We start from the raw sequence: 7,779 nt of genomic DNA on the forward strand, positions 1-7,779 counted from the left end.
GTACTTAGGTCGGCATTGTGCCTTTTGTATTTAATTCCGACGCAATTTCTGTGTTTCATCGTCGATAAGAAGGTCCAAGGGATACAGAAAAACTGAAGTGAAGCATCGGAATCTATAAATAGTGTCACAGGAATGGTTCAAAACATAGACAGTAAGAAGAGTCAGTCTTCATGAACTTAAGTCGGCATTCTGCCTTTTCTATTTAATTCCGATGCATTTTCTGGGTTTCATCGTCAATAACAAGGTCAGAGGCATACAGTAAACTTGAAGTGAAGCATCGGAATCTATAACTAGTGTCACAGGAATGGTTCAAAACATAACCAGTAAGAAGAGTCAGTCTTCCTGCACTTAAGTCGAAATTGTGCTTTTTGTATTTAATTCCGATGCAATTTCTGTGTTTCATCATCAATACGAAGGTCAGAGGGATCCAGTAAACCTGAAGTGAAGCATCCGAACCTATAACTAGTGTCACAGGAATGGTTCAAAGCATAGACAGTAGGAAGAGTCAGTCTTCTTGTAGTTAAGTCGGCATTGTGACTTTTCTATTTAATTCCGATGCAATTTCTGTGATTCATCGTCAATAAGAAGTTCAAAGGGATACAGTGAACTTGAAGTGAAGCATCGGAATCTATAACTAGTGTCACAGGAATGGTTCAAAAATTAGACAATAGGAAGAGTCAGTCTTCTTGTACTTGAGTCATCATTGTGCCTTTCCTGTTTCATTCTGATGCAAATTCTGCGATTCGCCGTCAAAAAGAAGGTCCAAGGGATGCAGTAAACCTGAAGTGAAGCATTGGAATCTAAAACTAGTGTCACGGGAATGGTTCAGAACATAGACAGTAGGAAGAGTCAGTCTTCTTGTACTTAAGTCGGCATTGTGCCTTTTCTATTTAATTCCGATGCAATTTCAGTGTTTCGTCGTCAATTCGAAGGTCCAAGGGACACAGTGAACCTGAAGTGAAGCATCGGAATCTTTATTTAGTGTCACAGGAAAGGTTCAAAACATAGATACTAAGAAGAGTCAGTCTTCTTCTACTTAAGTCGGCATTGTGCCTTTTCTATTTAATTCCGATGCAATTTCTGTGTTTCGTCGTCAATAAGAAGGTCAGAGGGATACAGTAAACCAGAAGTGAAGCATCGGAACCTATAACTAGTGTCACAGGAATGGTTCAAAGCATACACAGCCAGAAGAGTCAGTCTTCTTGTACTTAGGTCGGCATTGTGCCTTTTGTATTTAATTCCGATGCAATTTCTGTGTTTCATCGTCGATAAGAAGGTCCATGGGTTACAGTAATCCGGAAGTGAAGCATCGGAATCTATAACTAGTGTCACAGGAATTGCTCAAAACATAGACAGTAAGTAGAGTCAGTCTTCTTCTACTTAAGTTGGCATTGTGCCTTTTGTATATAATTCCGATGCAATTACTGTGTTTCATCGTCAATAGGAAGGTCAGAGGGATACAGTAAACCTGAAGTGAAGCATCGGAATCTATAACTAGTCTTACAGGAATGGTTCAGAACATAGACATTAAGAAGAGTCAGTCATCATGCACTAAAATCGGCATTGTGCCTTTTCTATTTTATTCCGATGCAATTTCTGTGTTTCATCGTCAATAAGAGTATCAGAGGGATATAGTAAACCTGAAGTGAAGCATCGGAATCTATAAGTAGTGTCACAGGAATGGTTCCAAACATAGACACAAGGGTGAGTCAGTCTTCTTGTACTTAAGTCGGCATTGTGCATTTTCTGATAAATTCGGATGCAATTTCTGTTTTTCGTCGTCAATAAGAAGGTCCAAGGGATACAGTAAACCTGAAGTGAAGCATTGGAATCTATAACTAGCGTCACAGGAAAGGTTCAAAACACAGACATTAAGAAAAGTCAGTCTTCTTCTACCTAAGTCGGCATTGTGCCTTTTGTACTTAATTCCGATGCAATTTCTGTGTCTCATCGTCAATAAGAAGGTCAGAGGGATACAGTAAACCTGAAGTAAAGCATCGGGAACTATAACTAGTGTCAAGGAATGGTTCAAAGCATAGATAGTAGGAAGAGTCAGTCTTCTTGTACTTAAGTCGGCATTGTGCATTTTGTATTTAATTCCGATGCAATTTCTGTATTTTGTCGTCAATAGGAATGTCAGAGGGATACAGTAAACCTGAAGTGAAGCATCGGAATCTATAACTAGTGTCACAGGAATGGTTCAAAACATACACAGCAAGAAGAGTCAGTCTTCTTGTACTTAAGTCGGCATTGTGCCTTTTCTATTTAATTCCGATGCAATTTCTGTGTTTCATCGTCAATAAGAAGGTCCAAGGGATACAGTTAACCGGAAGTGAAGCACCGGAATCTATAACTAGTGTCACAGGAATGGTTCAAAACATAGACAGTAAGAAGAGTCAGTCTTCTCGTACTTAAGTCGGCATTGTGCCTTTTGTATTTAATCCCGAAGCAATTTCTGTTTTTCATCGTCATTAAGAAGATCCAAGGGATACAGTAAACTTATAGTGAAGCATCGGAATCAAAAACTGGTCTCACAGGAAATGTTCAAATCATAGTCAGTAAGAAGAGTCAGTCTTCTTGTACTCAAGTCGGCATAGTGCCTTTTCTATTTAATTCCGATGCAATTTCTGTGTTTCGTCGTCAATAAGAAGGTCCAAGGGATACAGTAAACCTGAAGTGAAGCATCAGAATCTAAAACCGGTCTTACAGGAAATGTTCAAAACATAGAGAGTAAGAAGAGCCAGTCATCTTGAATTTGAGTCTGCATTGTGCCTTTTGAATTTAATTCCTATGCAATTTCTGTGTTTCAACGTCAATGAGAAGGTCAGAAGGATACAGTAAACCTGAAGTGAAGCATCGGAATCTATAAGTAGTGTCACAGGAATGGTTCACAGCATAGACAGTAAGAAGAGTCAGTCTTCTTGTTCTTAAGTCGGCATTGTGCCTTTTGTATTTAATTCCGATGCAATTTCTGTGTTTCATCGTCGATTAGAAGGTCCAAGGGATACAGTAATCCTGAAGTGAAGCATCGGAATCTATAACTAGTGTCACAGGAATTGCTCAAAACATAGACAGTAAGTAGAGTCAGTCTTCTTGTACTTAAGTCGGCATTGTGCATTTTCTATTTAATTCCGATGCAATTTCTGTATTTCGTCGTCAATAAGAAGGTCCAAGGGATACAGTAAACCTGAAGTGAAGCATCGGAATCTATAACTAATGTCACAGAAAAGGTTCAAAACATAGACAATAAGAAGAGTCAGTCTTCTTGTACTTAAGTCGGCATTGTGCATTTTGTATTTGATTCCGATGCAATTTCTGTGTTTTTTCGTCAATAAGAAGGTCAGAGGGATACAGTAAACCTGAAGTGAAGCATCGGAATCTATAACTAGAGTCACAGGAATGGTTCAAAACATAGACACTAGGAAGAGTCAGTCTTCTTGTACTTAAGTCGGCATAGTGCCTTTTCTATTTTATTCCGATGCCATTTCTGTGTTTCGTCGTCAACAAGAAGGTCAGAGGGATACAGTAAACCTGAAGTGAAGCATCGGAATCTATAACTAGTGTCACAGGAATGGTTCAAAGCATTCACAGCAAGAAGAGTCAGTCTTCTTGTACTTAAATCGGCATTGTGCCTTTTGTATTTAATTCCGATGCATTTTCTGTGTTTCATCGTCAATAGGAAGGTCCAAGGGATACATAAACCTGAAGTGATGCATCGGAATCTCTAACTAGTGTCACAGGAATGGTTCAAAACATAGACAGTAGGAAGAAACAGTCTTCTTGTACTTAAGTCGGCATTGTGCCTTTTGTATTTAATTCCGATGCAATTTCTGCGTTTCATCGTCAATAAGAAGGTCCTAGGGATACACTAAACATATAGTGAAGCATCGGAATCTAAAACTGGTCTCACAGGAAATGTTCAAATCATAGTCAGTAAGAAGAGTCAGTCTTCTTATACTTAAGTCGGCTTTGTGCCTTTTCTATTTAATTCCGATGCAATTTCTGTGTTTCGTCGTCAATAAGAATGTCCAAGGGATACAGTAAACCTGAAGTGAAGCCTAGGAATCTAAAACCGATCTCACAAGAAATGTTCAAAATGTGGAGAGTAAGAAGAGCCAGTCATCTTGTATTTGAGTCTGCATTGTGCCTTTTGTATTTAATTCCGATGCAATTGCTGTGATTCATGGGCAATAAGAAGGTCCAAGGGATACACTAAACATATAGTGAAGCATAGGAATCTAAAACTGGTCTCACAGGTAATGTTCAAATCATAGACAGTAAGAAGAGTCAGTCTTCTTGTACTTAAGTCGGCATTGTGCCTTTTGTATTTAATTCCGATGCAATTTCTGTGTTTCATCGTCAATAAGAAGGTCCAAGGGATACAGTAAACCTGAAGTGATGCATCGGAATCTGTAAGTAGTGTCACAGGAATGGTTCAAAACATAGACAATAGGAAGAGTCAGTCTTCTTGTACTTAAGTCGGCATTGTGCCTTTTCTATTTAATTCCGATGCAATTTTTTTGTTTCGTCGTCAATAAGACGGTCCAAGGGATACAGTAAACCTGAAGTGAAGCCTCGGAATCTAAAACCGGTCTCACAGGAGAGATTCAAAACGTAGAGAGTAAGAAGAGCCAGTCTTCTTGTATTTGAGTCGGCATTGTGCCTTTTGTATTTAATTCCGATGCAATTTCTGTGTCTCATCGTCAATAAGAAGGTCTGAGGGATAGAGTAAACCTAAAGTGAAGCTTCGGAATCTATAACTAGTGTTACAGGAATGGTTCAAAACATAGACGGTAAGAAGAGTCAGTCTTCTTGTACTTAAGTCGGCATTGTGCCTTTTCTATTTAAGTCCGAAGCAATTTGTGTGTTTCATCGTCAATAAGAATGTCAGAGGGATACAGTAAACCTGAAGTGAAGCATCGGAATCTATAACTAGTGTCACAGGAATGGTTCAAAACATAGACACTAGGAAGAGTCAGTCTTCTTGTACGTAAGTCGGCATTGTGCCTTTTCTATTTAATTCCGATGCAATTTCTGTGTTTAGTCGTCAAAAAGAAGGTCAGAGGGATACCGTAAACCTAGAGTGAAGCATCGGAATCTATAACTAGTGTCACAGGAATGGTTCAAACATAGACAGTAGGAAGAGTCAGTCTTCTTGTACTTAAGTCGGCATTGTGCCTTTTGTATTTAATTCCGATGCAATTTCTGTGTCTCATCGTCAATAAGAAGGTCAGAGGGATACAGTAAACCTGAAGTGAAGCATCGGAATCTATAACTAGTGTCACAGGAATGGTTAAAACCTAGACAGTAGGAAGAGTCAGTCTTCTTGTACTTAAATCGGCATTGTGCCTTTTGAATTTAATTCCGATGCAATTTTTGTGTTTCGTCGTCAATAAGACGGTCCAAGGGATACAGTAAACCTGAAGTGAAGCATCAGAATCTAAAACCGGTCTTACAGGAAATGTTCAAAACATAGAGAGTAAGAAGAGCCAGTCATCTTGAATTTGAGTCGGCATTGTGCCTTTTGAATTTAATTCCTATGCAATTTCTGTGTTTCAGCGTCAATGAGAAGGTCAGAAGAATACAGTAAACCTGAAGTGAAGCATCGGAATCCATAAGGAGTGTCACAGGAATGGTTCACAGCATAGACAGTAAGAAGAGTCAGTCTTATTCTACTTAGGTCGGCATTGTGCCTTTTGTATTTAATTCCGATGCAATTTCTGTGTTTCATCGTCAATTAGAAGGTCCAAGGGATACAGTAATCCTGAAGTGAAGCATCGGAATCTATAACTAGTGTCAGAGGATTTGCTCAAAACATAGACAGTATGAAGAGTCAGTCTTCTTGTACTTAAGTCGGCAATGTGCATTTTGTATTTAATTCCGATGCAATTTCGTTATTTCGTCGTCAATAAGAAGGTCCAAGGGATACAGTAAACCTGAAGTGAAGCATTGGAATCTATAACTAATGTCACAGTAAAGGTTCAAAACATAGACAGTAGGAAGAGTCAGTCTTCTTGTACTTAAGTCGGCATTGTGCCTTTTGTATTTAATTCCGATGCAATTTCTGCGTTTCATCGTCAATAAGAAGGTCCTAGGGATACACTAAACATATAGTGAAGCATCGGAATCTAAAACTGGTCTCACAGGAAATGTTCAAATCATAGTCAGTAAGAAGAGTCAGTCTTCTCATACTTAAGTCGGCTTTGAGCCTTTTCTATCTAATTCCGATGCAATATCTGTGTTTCGTCGTCAATAAGAATGTCCAAGGGATTCAGTAAACCTGAAGTGAAGCATCGGAATCTAATACCGGTCTCACAGGAAATGTTCAAAACGTGGAGAGTAAGAAGAGCCAGTCATCTTGTATTTGAGTCGGCATTGTGCCTTTTGTATTAAATTCCGATGCAATTTCTGTGATTCATCGTCAATAAGAAGGTCCAAGGGATACACTAAACATAGTGAAGCATAGGAATCTAAAACTGGTCTCACAGGTAATGTTCAAATCATAGACAGTAAGAAGAGTCAGTCTTCTTGTACTTAAGTCGGCATTGTGCCTTTTGTATTTAATTCCGATGGAATTTCTGTGTTTCATCGTCAATAAGAAGGTCCAAGGGATACAGTAAACCTGAAGTGATGCATCGGAATCTATAACTAGTGTCACAGGAATGGTTCAAAACATAGACAGTAGAAAGAGTCAGTCTTCTTGTACTTAAGTCGGCATTGTGCCTTTTCTATTTAAGTCCGATGCAAATTGTGTTTTTCATCGTCAATAAGAATGTCAGAGGGATACAGTAAACCTGAAGTGAAGCATCGGAATCTTTAACTAGTGTCACAGGAATGGTTCAAATCATAGACACTAGGAAGAGTCAGTCTTCTTGTATGTAAGTCGGCATTGTGCCTTTTCTATTTAATTCCGATGCAATTTCTGTGTTTCGTCGTCAATATGAATGTCCAAGGGATACCGTAAACCTGAAGTGAAGCATCGGAATCTATAACTAGTGTCAGAGAAAAGGTTCAAAGCATAGACACTAAGAAGAGTCAGTCTTCTTGTACTTAAGTCGGCATTGTGCCTTTTGTATTTAATTCCGATGCAATATTTGTGTTTCATCGTCAATAAGAAGGTCAGAGGGATACAGTAAACCTGAAGTGAAGCATCGGAATCTATAACTAGCGTCACAGGAATGGTTCAAAGCATAGACAGTTGGAAGAGTCAGTCTTCTTGTACTTAAGTCGGCATTGTGCCTTTTCTATTTAATTCCGATTCAATTTCTGTGTTTCGTCGTCCATACGAAGGTCAGAGGGATCCAGTAAACCTGAAGTGAAGCATCGGAATCTATAACTAGTGTCACAGGAATGGTTAAAACGTAGACAGTTGGAAGAGTCAGTCTTCTTGTACTTAAGCGGGCATTGTGCATTTTGTATTTAATTCCGATGCAATTTCTGTGTTTCATCGTTAATAAGAAGGTCCAAGGGATACAGTAAACCTGAAGTGAAGCCTCGGATCTAAAACCGGTCTCACAGGAAACGTTCAAAACGTAGAGAGTAAGAAGAGCCAGTCATCTTGTATTTGAGTCGGCATTGTCCCTTTTGTATTTAATTCCAATGCAATTTCTGTGTTTCGTCGTCAATAAGAAGGTCCAAGGGATACAGTAAACCTGAAGTGAAGCCTCGGAATCTAAAACCGGTCTCACAGGAAACGTTAAAAACGTAGAGAGTAAGAAGAACCAGTCATCTTGTATTTGAGTCGGCATTGCGCCATTTGTATTTAATTCCGATGCAATT

The sequence above is a fragment of the Schistocerca americana genome, unplaced genomic scaffold, assembly GCF_021461395.2.
Source record: "Schistocerca americana isolate TAMUIC-IGC-003095 unplaced genomic scaffold, iqSchAmer2.1 HiC_scaffold_13, whole genome shotgun sequence".
NCBI lineage: Eukaryota > Metazoa > Arthropoda > Insecta > Orthoptera > Acrididae > Schistocerca > Schistocerca americana.